Raw genomic sequence first — 16,930 nt, forward strand, 5'->3', positions numbered from 1 at the left:
CTATTTTCAATTCATCAGTCGCTAATATAAGCATGAAATGCGTTATCCTATGTTTATAAGCAGCACACAGATCTGTTTGTATCAAACAATTTGAAGTCTGGAAATTGAAAGTTAATAGGATTCATTGTGACAGGTGCCAGGTTTTGAAGATGTCCAAATGAAAATGTTGGTTTGAATAGGTGAAAAATGCGTTTTTAAGATGTGGAAATCTTTAACAAAAATAGCCTTTTCTATAATCAGGTGTAGGTGCTTATTGTATTATTACTGGTCAATGCCCAAGCAATATTTTATCATAACAGATTACGAGAACATCACCTAAGATTACTGCACTGAACAAAAACTTTACTTGTCTGAAGCCTTGGTCTAGTAAAATTCTGTTTTGTCGAGAGAGCTTGGCTGCATACATAAATGTGAAATATGCTGAGAAGTTTGATGGTGGGCTGGTAGTTCGTCAACAATGTCCCATTCACGACTTATGCACAATGCCTCTGACACTCCACCTCATAGGAACCTCCAAACACTGTGTGAATCACCATCCCCTATTTTAATAATAGACCACTGAAACAATTTGGTAGTGATTTTATTAAGTTCCTTGCATGAAATTAAAAATGAAGTTATTCATTGATCCTTGACTGCATCTAACTTACAGGATACAAGATACACTTATATTCGTATTGTTGTGTATTATTTCTCAAATTATTTGAATTATCTGTACTGGGATTTACATAGATAATTAAATCGAAAATAAATAAATACCAAACGGTACCAGGAATAGAGGAGCATGTTGTCAGTCAAAAAACAGAAGTATTTATCATTTTCTACCTAATTCAAGTTCTTTTACAATATTTATCTTGTACAAAAATCAACCCTGGTCAGGGAGGATTTGACCAACAGGTAATGTAACTTGGTAACTTGGCTCAGTGACTATTATTTCGTATAGTGTTCCCAGGTGAAACAAGTATACACTGTGCTGGCATTAGAAGAATAAGTGTTTGCCAGTGTATTGAACTTGACAATGATTTTGTGGAAATTGTTTTCTATGTATCCCTAAATTATGAAGAACAGAGCATCATCTCTCCCTTCTTCACCTTGGTGCAGTTCAACCTGTATCATGTTTTGTATCCATTTTCAGTGTTATTGCTTAAAGTTTGTTTTATTTCTTGTTTGTTGAGTCTGTATCAATACATCTGATGGACTACAACAAACATTTGGACAAGTAAAGATAAAGTGGTTTTAAAGATAAATACATATATTCTTTAATTATAAAGTATGATGTTTCAGTTTTCAAATTCCAATATGTATCTATTTTGTCATGACAGTGACATAATTCACAACTCTTGTGGCTTGCCAGAAATGTGAAAGTCAAACTTTCTCTTAACAGAACGAAAAGCCAAATCAGTAATAAGTGATCTTTGATAAATAATCACATGATATCATCTGTCAAGAATCAATATTCATACTTTCAGTGCTCAAAGACAATGAAACTGACTTTTGAAAACTAATGCTGTTTGAAGTGACTTTACTTTTGAAAAAGAACTCATCAGATGATTAATTAGGAATGACCCAAATTTCAGCAGAATGGTATACATTAATGAATGAAGCTAAAGTTCCAAATAAATTTACTTATGTAGAAAGTGAGTTGAGAATGTAACAACATGTTTAATTAAGTTTGTGTCAGCATATTAAATGTGCCTGATGTTTTTAACAGGTATAAGATATGAAATTTAGACTGTTGATAAAAGTCTAAAAAGAAATGACAGTGACAGTGCTTCATTATGTAAACATGTACTTGCTGGTCATTATGGAATTTTCTTCTGAAAGTAAATGAGAGGATTGACAAGTTTATTAGTTAATTTAATTCAAAATATAACAATTTTGATAACTGAAGAGAACTTCCACCTTCACTTGTAGAAAGTGTTCCATGATTTTGACAGGAAGGAGTGGTTGGTTGATCATACCCTGCTCACATAGTGTTATGCAATTTACTTGTGACTGTGAGGAGGTATTTCCAGTAATGAGTCCAGCAAACACTGGTGGACTCATGGGGATAACAACGGAGTTGATAGGAGGCTCATTGATGATCAGGGATCACAGGCTGATAATAGTTAGATAGTCATGAAATACTGATTGCAGCCTTCAATCTGTCGTCGCGCAAGAGGATAGTTTGAGTGAATATATAATACAAGAGATCTTACAAAAAAGTAATATGCTCTCATATGGTTTTGAAGGCTTTTTTTGAAGAACTTTTAGACAGTGGAATATTTTGTGACTATAATCTCATTAATTATTTTGTAAATATTATTCTGGATTTTTTTTTCAGATTTAAATTAACTTGGGGGGAAACTGTCATTTGTTCAAAATCATTGTCAGCATGTTTTTGGTCCTTTATGTTATGTATTGTGATATTGGTTGAATTTCATGCTTTGTAACATATTTGAGGAGGGGCGGTGAATATGTCTTTTAAAAGAGGGTATAGTTGTGAACCTTGATTACAACAGGATCTGCTGATCATATATTTTGAACCCATATTTACCAAATCTACTATCCCAGTTTGTCAGTATCATAATCAGAAGTTCATATAGTTCATGTAGGGTACATTACAGTGAGTGAGTGAGTGAGTGAGTAAATTTATGTTTTATGCTGATTTTATCAATTTTCCAACAATATCACAGAAATTGACTTCATACATTGTACCGATTTGGGGAATTGAACCTGGATCTTTGGTGTGATTATCTACAAGGCTACCCCACTGCCCAAGAGTATATTATAATGACCTGTAGCACATACATTTTTCTCTCTTATATGCCTTGATATTGCAGTAGCAGAAACATTAAACATAAGTCACCAAGTTTTCCTGCATTTGTATATACTTTTGCATAATTTTTCAGAGCAGTATTTGTACATTTTAGTTATCTGTTTTACAGTGTGTTACAATGCTGAGAAACACACCATTGCTCCTTCACTGATACTCTGCACTGATCATTGCATGACATGTAATGTGTATACTCTATCCCTTCACATTTATACATGATTCTTGTTTCTTACTGCAAGTGTATAAGGCCACACATATGAACGCTTATGCAGACTGGTTAGTATCAGCACCAAGAACAGTTGTAAATGCTAGAACACTGTATGTACTGCACAGTTCAATTTTTGGGGAATTCAGGCTGAAATACGCTGCAATGCAAATGTGACAAATCTGCTAGCAGCAGACAGTATTCTGCATATAGCATACCAGACAGTAGTATCTAGTACTTGTTTTCTATTACAAACATTAACCTGACCATTGTTCTCCAATATTCCTAGCCAACACCTCAGTGTTATGTTGCATAAACACTGGAGCTGAAGAGTTTGGGACAAGTCTGCCTTATGTATCGATACCTAGTGGGATCCTTGACTCATGATACTATGCATACTGGAATACTAAATTTGCACCTTTTGCAGGAAATTCACATGTTTCTTATGGCCCAGCATAAACCATCATGTTCATTCCTTTGCGTTATTAAACTGGCAAGTGTAGTTAATTTGGTCTCATAACAATGATGTGCTATCCAGCTTGTTTCATCATTTGTATAAGTTGTAGCTGCCAAGTTAGATATCAGTCTGGATCATCGCAAAACTTTGTAAATGATAGTCATCCGTGAAGAATTCAAATTAATTCAAACAAATGTGCATTGTATTTGTTATATCACAATGCATCAGTAGATCATTTAATTGTGACCCTATATTTACTGCACCAAGAACTTCCAGAAATAACAATGATCAATGTAGGAATTCTCCATTAAATCTTCCCAGCTGCCATTTCAGGGATAATATGATCTGCACACAGTAAAATCCCCAGAAAACCACAAAATGCCAATAAAATATTGTATGCTGCAAAAAAACTGTTAAACTGGGTGTCATCACCATCCGGGTACAGTACGGGGATACCTGATACACAAATTTGAATGAACACATGGAACTAGTCTCAGAAATGAACACATTTTTTCAGAAACAATGCCTCCTAAACTATGATAAAAGAATTACGATAGAAAAGTCCCCACACACTTTCTTCATTTTCAGAAAATGTGGTAGTCTGGACTTGCCACTTATTTCAGACTTACATGGGCATTCTTGGATATATACTCATAGACACGAATAAGGGAACACATGACAGTAAAAGTGTTCCTTTATTTATTTCCAGAATTTCACTCATAGTCCAATACATACCTGGTGAAGAAACATTGAAAAGAACAAAAGGAACGCTTGTTCTTTCATATGTTCCCTTATTTGTTTCCATGAGTATATCAGGGGCAGATACAGCTTTTTGTGAAATGGGGGGTGCACACTACTGAGAAAAGAGGGTGTGCACACTTGAATTTCACCCGCGTCTCAATGGTCATTTAATAAAATTTCAGGACAAAAAGGGGTGTGTGCACCCTGCACAGACCCCTCTGGATTTGTCTATGTGCATTTATTTCTGGGTTTCTATAATAGTTACAGACTAATGGAACAGTTCTGTTGATAGCATGTTGTCAGTGTTATGAAGAAAGAGATCAAGTCTGGCTTTATTGAGCTGTATTCCATACCAAAGGGACCAAAGTATTTTTTACACCATTAAGTAACTTTTCATACATGAGTAGTTATAAGATAGACCAATAAATCTTATATCATTGCAAAGAAGTTCTAGATGACTAGCTAAAGTCAAATACAAACTCATTGATTTATTGTATATGTGGTATATATCCTTACAAACAATAACTAAGTTTGATGACCGGCCAAATCAGTCAGAATTAAGTAGGTCCACATAGCCACACTCAAATTTGCATATGGCTGATTTAAACAGTTATTTCCACAAGGCCAATACAGTGATTTGCAAAAGACATCTTCTTCATGGTGAAAGTTATTGTTAAGGATCAGGGTCTCTAACCCTCCTGAATGTTACTAGTCTTAAGCATGTGCACTTGTCTTAATTTTGAAATCTGGTATCAATGGAAGTCCAGCACAGGATGATCACAATAACTTGTATGCTTATTGCAACACAAATCTAAAAGGGTTCCTTATTTGTTTGGTAGAAAACTTGTAATAAATGTTCTTCTATGTTGTCCAATGGTAATGTCTAATGGATGGATATTGGTCCAATGGTGTTCATCCCATAGGGCTTTGCCAAAAGTTATCCTACTGAAACTTCAAAGTATATTTTACGAAACATGTTAAAAGCATAGTTTAAGATGCCATTTTCATATCACAATTTTCTGGATAGGTTAATGTATTACATATGTGGCCAATGCAATGCCCACACCAGTTTAACCCTTTAATTCCAACAGATTCCTTACTAAACCTGAGAGCTAAATGCTCCCACTGTTGTTTCTACTCTTTAGCTCATAAATGAAATGAACGTGATGATTAGAAAGCAATATCCCATATCTGCTACTAATACAGTGAAATTTGACATTTACCAGACAAATCATTTTAACTTCATATTTGTGGTTATTTGTTAAGTGTAAACTTTGAAAGGTCCCTTGATAATCTGACATTTCTGTAGCGAGAGCCCCTCTCTTGTGATATGATTATATAGCTATGAAGTCTGCGTCTGAAAATGCGCAAATAAAAGTTCATGGCGCCCAAAATAGAAAATGAAATTTCTCCAGCCTGATTGTCTAGGAAGCTTGTTAGGTAGGAGAGCCAATGCTTTTTGTTTCCCATTTACTCTGTAGTTTACCCACAAAGGCCCACTTCATATTAATTATGTAGTCACCTCCTGAATCGGTGCTGATGTTTATTTTGCCAATAAACTTTTTGAAAAGTTAAGTTTATTAAAATGGACATGTTCACATTTTATTTTGAAGGCATTTCTTTGTTAGTTTTGGTGTGTGCCTCCTTCATTCATATATATGCAGTAGGTCAAGTATTTACAGTTCATTAAGAAAGATATTCTTTAGACTTGGATCTGTTTCTGACGTTCTTGATATTGTTTTTATTGAATGGCCACAGTAGAAATGTTCTGTTGTGGATGTTTTGTTTAGAAATGAAACTTGTAAATCCTGTGACCAGCTGGCTCAGCTCTAATAATAGTCTATAGATAGAATTGGTTGGTCTCAGACCTGGTATATAGATTTTTTGCCCCTGTAAATCCTTTGAGCTTAATGACATCTATCAATGAAATTGAGTTCAGAATTGAAATTGACCTCAGGTGTTCGAGTAGGGTAATCACGTTTTTCACACATGAAGTCTATTTCAGTTTTTCTTGGCAGCAGGCACTGGGCTTGGGGCAGGGTGGCTCACAGGGTGGGAAATGATCCATCATCAGTAGTTGGCATATACAATGAGGGCATCACGCCAATAGTGTTTGTATCAAAATCAGATCTGCACCTCTACTGAATGGTTTTAACATGGTTTTTTGGACTTGTTAGCTGAAATTTTCCAGTAACTATATTTTTTTCCAGTAAATGCGAACTGCATCATGTGAACATCTAACTGTTATTGTTCACCTGACAATATTTGGTCTAAATCATCATGTTCAGTCACAACATTCTGTTGCTGTAATTGTAAGAATTCCAAAGTAGTAACATGTTTCCTTTTGCTTCTGTCTTTCCATCTGAAGTGAAGGTTCATGTTAGTTGGAGTGATGCATCATTTATCCATTTGTTATCCATTTATCTGGAACTTTGATGTTCTTTTTTATTTATTCTTTTTTGTGACTTTTTTACAGATTATGGTGGTAGTGGGATTTTATAGAAAAATGGTCACTGTATTTTACGCATGTTGAAAATATCTTTCACTGATCATTTCTGCTTCTTCCACTGAATGTGTGATTTGACTAGCAGGTTGTATGTGACAGATCCAGACCACAAAATGTTGTTTGTGTGCGAATTTAATAAACATAAAATCTGTTCACTAGCACCATAACTTTGGGCCAGATGGACATAAGTCTTCAGATGTTTAGATGTGTAATGCCAGAAGAAAGGTCTTTGTGATCAGTTTATACCTGTTACAAATGCAATGTCTTTTCTAAACCTTTAATGCTTTACTCATGAAAGGTAGATAGTGCCATATCATAATAATTTTTCACAACACCCTTTAACATCCCCATTTAAGCCTTCATTTTGGAAAAGTTATCTTCTTTGTTTAATGTGGCAAGATTCGAACTAAGTATTCCATCAAATATTCAAGTGACTAACATCCACACAATTTGGACACAATGACATGCATAAGCCTATTCAGCAAGTCTGACCACCTGATTCTGAGAAGTCTCAAGTAAACAAAAGTAATTTGTTTCACCAGTGTCTTAAATCCCTAAGAAATTTTACTTTGATATGTGGCACAGAAAGTATGAAACACCTCAGAGTTGATAAATAAAGTCTTTGCTCTACTGAGGTCATTAGAGACTGGTATTAGTTGCAGAGCCAAGTTCTGTTTATTGAAAGTAAAGCTGACAGCTTGGTCAAATTATTTTTGTACAGTGATAATCTAAAAATTGGGTGTGAGAGCTTGATTAACTGAGTGAGACAGGCACACTCTAATAAAGGCATTGAGATTAGAACATTCCTATAATGTTCACATAGTATAGTACCAAATCCATGCTGCAAGAAATTGGCCATAAATTGAAAACAAAAGAAAGAACGCTTGATTGATGTTTAATGAGTGTTAGACTTGGAGGTTCTTTTTGTGGTTTGAAATTACTTTGACACATAGTAACAACAAAAACACAAATTGAAAAAACTGGAAACCTAACAAAGAGGTCTTGAAAGTATGTCTGGCCTTAATATGTCTGATGCTTCATGGTAATCTAATTTCTTCCATCAATTTGTAACGAGTTGACGGCATCACGACACTAATACATGGCTGTAAGTGGGATCCTGGAGATGGAATTTACTGACTATACACCCAATAACTGCTTTGCTTTTCAATAGAGGTCAGTTCTGTAGTTTTGACATTTCAAAATCTAATACAATGCATGTATGGTTTTATTCACATTCAATTAAGAATTGGCTACATAGTAAACTGATTACTATGTCTGCGGTGGCTCGATTTGGAACCAAACATATTTTCGATAATTCGCAACATCGAAGATGTTCTATGTCAGTGTCTTGTTTTACAGAGGTCATATGCTGGCACTTAAGACTATGAAAAAGTTTTCCGATTACTGAAACATTAGTGTCATCACTGAGGTCTTGAAAGTGGAGCTTGCCTTGTATATTCCGACTTGTCGCATTTCATAATCAATGAGCCATGCTATATTGGGTAATTGAAGTTATGAAAGTTAATGCTTTCTTTGAAATGATGAGTGATGTTCCGTTTGGCTTGAAATCTTTTGTAATAATGACAATCAATAAGAAAAAAATTGTCATCAAAGGAAACCAAATTTGGAAGATACTTGATGCAAAAAAGTGATCACATTTGTGAGGCGAATGGTCAGGAAAGTTAATCAGTAGATCAATAGCTGGTTTTGTAAGTATAAGTAACTATTGTCAGGCACACTTGTGATACAGGTCTATATTCCCAATGTGGAGGGGGGTTTCATTTTGAGATTAACAAGATTTCTATGCAGATTTGAAACACCTAACTTCTTTGCACCACAAAATGAGGACAATATTGATGACAAATGATTTAAAAGAAGAAATAAAACTGTGTATCGCTGTATTTCTCCCTAAAGTGACATTAAAATGTCTGGAGTCAACTTTATATCAGGATTAAGACTTGAACATATAAACGTTTTTAAACCCTGCCTGGAACATGAAGAGAGTTTTAAGGGTCTGTATCCTGAAAACTTGAATTTAGAATCATCCCTTTTTCGTAGACTTTATATCAGTTGTCCGTGCACTGTGGCCATTTGAGATTTGGCTGTCTGGCTTGGAGCCAGGTTGAAAATGTCAGAATGGTTGTTGCAGCCCAGGACAAACTGTTAGACTGAATGTTAAATTTTATGTATTCATCAAAGAAAACAAAGAGAGTTGATAGAGGGTCGCGGGGGAATTGTTTATATTTTTATGTGCTTTTAGTTCCTGTCACTGTCTGCATATGCCTCAACCTTTGTCTGGAGGAATGTAACATTAGCGGTCAGTATTCCCTGGTGAGAGGTAGAAAGTGTGTTCGAGGTCTTCAAATAATTACCATATCAATGTGTTTGTGCTAGAATTTTGATATTCACATCAAACCTAGTCCAGTTTCTTTTACCAGTATGACAGTGGCCAAGACTGAAAGTTGCTGAACATAGGCTGAGGGAATTCTACCAAACTGAAATGTGACAGGAATTATATTTTTTATGTCGTCTTGTCTTGATGATTAATCATACTCAGTAATAAATTCATCTAACATTTCAGCAATAATATTAGTGAAACGATGATGATCTGATAGATTCTTAAAAAATTTTGTTATGTTTGAAAGCATCTTGAAGAAAACCTTTCCTATGATTGTTTAAGAAATTTGTAGTAGACAGTGAGATGTGAAACAGGCAGTCTGTTTGACCTCCTATTGACAAATCACAGTCCTGTGTCTGGGCTGTTGGTGAAATAGCCCCAATGTAACAGATTGACAGCTAAAAATGTTCACTAAACTGTCCTTGAAATGAGGGATATTATTCAATAGTTGGCTGAATAGGTTCTTTTGATGGAAACGCCATGTCTGGTGGCATGCTGCCGCTTTTAAACAAGAACAGAGAGTGACTAGGCCTTTTAGGTGTTTCAGGGAAATATTTGATAAACCTGAAGTACACTCGAATTAAAATACCAGTCTGGGTAAACGGAGCTGATGTCCTTTTCAAATTGAAATGTTCTTAAAAGCATATTAGATATATGGAAGTATAAAGACGGTGGAGATCTCTTGAGACATCTTGAGTTACATTGATTGAAATTCCTCAGTCTTTTTAGTGTAGCTTTCGTTTCATGAAAGGTATTGAAATATTGAATTTTTACACAAATGTTGTTTGAAATGCTTCAAGTTGGTGCAAAAGTATATGAAAGCTGAATCTATCTTCGTCAGTTCTGAAACAGTTGTCTGGGAGCTGTAGACAGATATGCAAATAGGATATTTTTTTTCAATCACCGGCCTATTATCATATCAGTAACGATGTTGTCTACCAGTATCAAAGAGACTTTCAAGTAGGCATACTCGAGACAACAGAATGTAAATTTGAATCATTTCATTCCAAATAAGAAGCAGCCTCTTAGGGTCCTCTGACTTTTTCAAATTCTCTGGCATTAGATGAAATTGCTTCTCTTTGATGAAGGACCATTTGTTGTTATCTCAGCTGGAAAATATTTGACGAGAATAAATACATTTCAGGGAAAAATCTGCAGTAACAGATTTGTGACAGTAGCAAGATTGGACAAGGAAGATGCTTTGGAAATGTTGCCAAATGCGAAAGGGATGAGAGGATTTTTGAGAATTTGAAACACAACACCTTTATGTAAATTGTAGCTCTAAGTAATATAGATTCATGGACCATCTGTGATATAGTCGCCATGGTAACAGCTGTTCCAAAGGGCAGTGAGAAATAGTATGCCCTTTTCCAAATTCCTCCCAGTATCCAGTTTTTCTTTGTGAAATCGAAATAAAAATATGCACTGTTCATGTGATATATTTTTGATGCGGAATTAGACTGATTTTTCCAGATAAGCTGACACAACAGCAGCTTCAGATCTGTGATGGCCTTTAACTGTTTTCTTTGCTGCCATTAAGACTCTGAGAATAAAATTTCAGAATCCAAATGAGTGACGCCAAAGAAAGAACAGAAAACATTCTATTTTGGCAAGATCATAAATTCATTTTATCCTTTATGAGCTTCCAAAGATAAGGATGTAAGGGGGTAGGGATTTAATGTGTGGAACATAATGCAATCATAACTGAGGTCGACCATCTGTAGGCTCTTGTTATCAGGTCACTGCAAACTTATCTCAACATTTTCAAGATGTAGCAACTTCTTTCTAAATATACAGAGAAGTACAAGTAAACTGCCAAAAGTGAATCAATTCTAATTTTTTTTCTATTCTTCCTATTTTTGGGGTTGATATTTAAGTAAGGATAGTGTTTCCCTGGCAGGATACCCTCCAACATAACAGTAACTCTACCTGCCATCTGGCTGCTGTTGATTTGTGTGACAATGTGTGAACTTGTGTTGCACAACTTCTCTTGATAACCACAGCCATTTATGTTTGTATGGAAAACTAAGGATCATGATAAATGTTGTGGTGGCTCAATTACTTGTAATCAGTATGTGGTGTGTCTTAGGTTGTCTGTTACATTTTCATGGTTTGGGTAAGAAATTGGCTGAAAAGTTTCCTTCAATCCTTTACGAGTTGTATGGGAGATATTGTGTGTTGAAAATGATGTTTTAAAACCATGAGAATGTCTGAACAATTATGTCATCCTGTTTCTGTATTATTTCATCCATTAATTGTGTCATTAAGTGTCCAAGCAATGTAATGTGACAGTTTATTGGGCTTGTTTATACTTTCATAATTAGTTCCTAATTGACTTGATAATTGCTTTTCCTGACTTGCTTTTTGCAGTGTTGGATATCAGACACAATTAATTGTAATATATGTTGCCATTTCAATGGCATTTATTTCAGCCAGTAGCTGAAACTATTGGTACTGGCAATTATAAAAATGAACATTTTTTTGCTTATTAATGACCACAGCTGTAGATGTATGACTATTGCTGGCTGTGAGTAATAGTAAGTTTTAACAGATTCGGTAAAGTTATAAATGAGTCACAAAATGTATTTTGGGTGGGCAAAGGCTGATAACATATATAGACTGGGTTATACTTTGTTTTATATATTTCAGAAACCATCATTACCATGTCAGTGATCTTGTTCTGAATCAAACTAGAAACCATTAAATAATGAGTCAGGAGTGACAGAATATAGGAATGTAAAAATTATGAGAACAAGTAATCCAGACATGAATTCCTCTTAAGATTTCTATTAGTTCAAATTGTTTGTGCATAAAGCAAAAATGACAGAAGTAGCCAAGCCAATATAGATATTGTTAGCAGCATGTACTTTCTGCTTGAAATCACTCTATGTTGTCAATACGCAACAGCGAGCATTCACACCCAGTTTGCTCCAGCACCCCTAAAAAAAACACTCGCGTGCCTCATTAATGACCGTGCAGTAGTCATTGTTTCGAATACCTGTCGAGGGTTGTTTGAAGCGATGTTGAAGTATCAACAAGCAGGTTACATAAAAAGCCTTTGTAAGAGTTATTCGCCAATTGCCTGTTTGTTTGTATTCAGGTCTTGGCCTAATGTCTCTGCTCCTTAACATTGTAATTTCCCCTTATCGTGCCTGAATGCGCTAGGATTAGGTAGGCAGTGAGAAGGTGGAGGGTCCATGCTGCTTTCCCATTGTTGCTTCATACGCTCAGATTTCACGCTACATGACATCATTGACTCTTGTCACATGTAATAGCAAGTGCTAGTAAAGATAGTTGCACTCCGACTGCACCTGGGGGCCGTCTCAGCGAACTGGTGGCATATATCGACCGTAGTGCAATACAGTGCAGGTATATAGTCAGTGTTGTACATGTTGGTGGTATGGTGTATGTAATTGGTGTTACTGTTAGCTATTTTGGGCAAGGTGTGTATGTTATAATGTAATTATATATGATTGAAAGCATTTGTTTCATATTTTTTTGTTAAGAAAATGGTATTGATGAGTTTAAGAAAGTCAGATGTGCAGTAGAACTGAAGTGTAGTAGTGGTAACTGGATGTTTTTTGTTCAAGATGGCTCCTTTAACTTGATTTGTTTTTCATGTTTAGTTGTTTTTAAGCCTCCATATATTGAAAATTGTATTGCTGGCAATGATTGAATCAATATGTTCGTATTTTGATGCCTTTTTTTTAAAGTGTACAACAAAAAACTTGAACCATAGTGATATTTTTCAGATGCCATTATTGTAAGCATCCTTTTAGCTTTGACAGCTTCCTATCATGATCACTCTTGGTGGTTAAAAAACAGCCTTGGAAAGGCTAAGCCCCACATTTTCATTCTGATTAGGTGATAATGAATGTCGTGGTGTTGTGGTGTATGTATATATATATATATATGTATAGGAATTAATGAAAAAGTAGCCCTCTTTTTTCATTTTTCTTTGTGTACAGATTATATATAAAAACTTTGTGAGGTTGCTGATAAATAAAATGATGTATATTAAAATATCTGTTGTAAATATGTAGCAATTTCTTCTGATCTTTTAGATAGTGACATCATCAGTTACTGTGGTGGTAAGAAACAACAATCAGACAAACAGTGAAACATGTAATACATTTATGCTTGTCCTATCAGGTTGGCCAAGCTGTTAAATCACAGGGTCTAGATTTTCAAAGTTCTCTTAGTGCTAAGAGATTCAGAAGTTAGTGTTAATGTATGACACTTATGACAATCTTAGCACTAAGAGAACTTTAAAAATCTAGTCCCAGGCTTATAACCTAGAAAATTTGTTCTGTCTCTGATGTCATGGGTACTTCATTTATATTACGTCAGTGAAACCAGTGTTGTTAACTTAGGTTTTGGATGGTGCCAGAGTTATTTCAGATATGTTCAGAATCTTGATGAATCTCTGATTTATAGGAATGTTAGGAGATAATCAGCATATGTGTCTGATATGAAGGATATAGTTAATGGTTGGCAGAATGTTGACCTTGAATGTTGATGGTGATATGTGGTTATTGACACACTTCACACTCACTTTAAATATGACTGAACCCTCCCCTTTTTCAGATAAGTTATAAATTTATTAAAATAGATAACAAGGAATGCTTGGTACATTATTTGCATTCCCAACAAATATTCAGAACCTTGAATATTTCAAAAGCAATTTCCATTCATGTTTGGCTGTATTTTGCTGTATTAATATGTCCCATATGATATTCATACACAGATATAATTGTTCGTAAAACATACTTCAACTGTAGTCAAAGTTGCATGCAAACATACGATGGAGGAAATTAGGCTTGGCAAACAACGTGTAATTTGCATAATTGTGCTGAAGAGGTATCGTAAAACAGAGCAAGCGGGCAAGCATGATTGTGTGTGGTAATTTTAGAAGTTTAACAACAATATTCACCAGTGCACTGAAGAAGTTTATAGGCAGAGATATCATTTCCGACCACTCATATATCTTTTTGATGACACGTGATCCTTTTATCTGGATTAAGATCTGCAACTAATTTAGTTTGCATGCAGTGTTCAATTTTGCCATTATGGACATGTGGCATTGTATTTCACAATTTTGTCTGGAATATTCATTTTATGTACTTGAGACAGACAAAGAGTCTACATTTTTAAGTTTAAAAAAACCCATGCCAAAATAACCTGTCATAGTGTTCATATCTCTTGTGACTAACTCACGCTATGGGCAAGTACAGCTAATGTTTAGTTCATGAGGACATAGTAACAGCGTTTGATATGCAAGTGGCCAGCCATTATATCATGTCAGAACAGAAACAGCCATCAAATAATATAAAAAGGACTATCTGGAAAGTTGAAGCTTTTATCATCCCAGTGATTTACTTTCAAGTTTGTGGTCACTGGGTTGAATGTTGGGCTTGTCATTGTACCAGTGGACACCACTTTGTACGTGCAGAAATGTGGGTGGGCTTTATGTTGCATGTTTCTTTGTGTAAATTGTAAAATTTCGAGGGTATCATTTGCAGTGGTATTTAAAAGTAGCCATAAGACAGTATGTCATAACCGTTTTGACATTTGCAGCACCACTTGAGCTGCACATAATCGTGGATGAGGGAAAGAAAGTATGTTATCATGGTAGACATAGTGTTAGATGACCATAGGTTTTATTAGATTTGTGTCTAGACAACTTGACAGGACAATGTAGTATTTTGTCATGAAGAATAGGAGTTCTCATAGGTAGGGCATTCATTTGGAGTTTAGTTTGGATGAACGTTGAGGTTTTCAGGTTTTTTTAGCATCAACATTGCTTGTTTTAGATCCAAGTGGTAATGACAATGATGCCAATGTAGACAGCCAACTGAGGTGAGGAATTAACTGGTTTCACTCCATAATCAGTGATGAGTCAGTGTAGCAATTTGTGTTGTGTTTTTCACTGTAAATGAGTACATAGTCATTTGGTCTTGTCTGTAGATCAGATCACTTGACCTAAGGTGCCATTTTAGATTTGTGGCCGAAAGTAAAACACATCCCCTTATATCAGAAAGAAACTCTCAGACAGTTGAAGTGTTGGGGGATTTAGGAAAATGTGGATGTAAGAAAGACACCCTGAATTCAAAATCAAGAGAGATGACTTGGAATGATGATAACTTCTTTCATGAGGACAAGTTTGTTTCGCCTCCTATTAGGGGTTGAAAATTTCTGATTTAAGTCTATATGGCTCTTTATGAAAGATCAACTTATATTTTCCACATTATGTAAGATCATTTGAGCAAAGTGACACTTAGAGAAAATCAACTTATATCTATTTGACACCATCAAGACGAACATAGGTCTATGTGCCATTTTATGAAAGATTGGCCATTAGGTGAGCTTATCAATTGAACAAAGATAGTTGAAGGACTGTGGTAGCTTCAAACCCAAGTCCTCAAAGGAAGGTACCTGTTGTGAATTGTACACTACATTAAAGGGATCAAATAGGCACTGTATAGTTTGGAGTCAAGCAATGTTTGGATTGGGTACCCAGCTGAAAATGACATCTTTTTATTGTCATTAATGAAGTAGATGTATAAATCTTTCCTTTTAACCATACCAACATATATTCACAATGACTGCATGGCATGGATATGAAATTTTGTTTTAATTTTTCGTGTATGTTGCTCAGATTCACTGAAAGCACTGATTGGGACAGCAAAAGTGACTTTCCTAAGTGATTCATTAAGGAAGCATTCTTCGGTGCCATGTTTCCAGATGGACTGATGTGGAATACGTTTAAACAATTGATCTGCCACAGAAGACTCCTGTAGAAATGTAGACATCAATAATGAGTGTATGCCAGTCCCATTACAAATCTATGTATTGCTTGACAGTGTGTCAGGACTGAAATCGTACAGGACTGCATAGGACAAAAGTCAATAGTGAATGAAAGGATCGCATTCCTGAAATTGAAAGATGTGTAACAGATGGGGCATGACGACAGTCCAGGAACAAACTTTCCAAGGATAGCAAAGATAAATCTCAGAAAAATAATCATAACTTTATGATGATGGGGGAAAAAAAGGAAGGAAATGGATATATTATGATTGTCATAGATGTATGTTTGGGGTGTTGAAATTTGTAGATGTAATGGAATAGAGACAAACATGAAAACTGGTTATGTGAAGGACAGAACTGTATTTGCTATCTCTTTAAAACTGTTCAGATTTCATAAGAACACCATAAGCATATTTCTAGTGAAATGCTTATCTTATCTCTTGTTTCAGAAGATTATTTGTCAGTAAAATATTTAATGTGTGTGAACCATTTATAATTCCAAAGGTTGGATTCACGACTGAAATGTATGTTATCTTGATACTGAGATACACCTTGTTATTGAGACACTCCTAATTGTTATACATGTATATCATAATTCCTAATTATTTTCTCCCCTTCTAATATTTAATGTCATTGAATTGTTATTCAAATATTTAATTACATTGAATTATTGTTTAATTTTGAATATATACGTTGATAAGTATGTCAGAGTTCCTCTGAATGTTGATATGAATTTGATATGATATGAGTCCAACACGAAATGCACCACACACAAATTCATGCATTCTGAAGTTACACTAACAGAACAAAGAAGGAATCAAACTGGCTATGTATTGAAATCAGTCACCTGAAAATACATGTCAATGGCTTGTTGCCAGCCATTATTTGTTTATCACCTTAACTTTAACACTGGGACCATTAATAGATCTTGTGTCATTCAAGCCTTAAATCTCTCAAAGCTCTTTATTATAATTCATATACGCTCGTGTTCTCATGTTCCCAGA

The 16,930-nt window shown here is 35.1% G+C and overlaps 1 protein-coding gene across 3 annotated transcripts in view; it reads left to right on the forward strand.

Moving 5' to 3' along the window:
- Nucleotides 1-16,930, forward strand: part of LOC137290481 (caspase activity and apoptosis inhibitor 1-like) — a 205,405-nt gene that overhangs the window by 2,582 nt on the left and 185,893 nt on the right. The window lies entirely within an intron of this gene.

This window comes from Haliotis asinina, chromosome 7, assembly GCF_037392515.1.
Source record: "Haliotis asinina isolate JCU_RB_2024 chromosome 7, JCU_Hal_asi_v2, whole genome shotgun sequence".
Lineage (NCBI taxonomy): Eukaryota > Metazoa > Mollusca > Gastropoda > Lepetellida > Haliotidae > Haliotis > Haliotis asinina.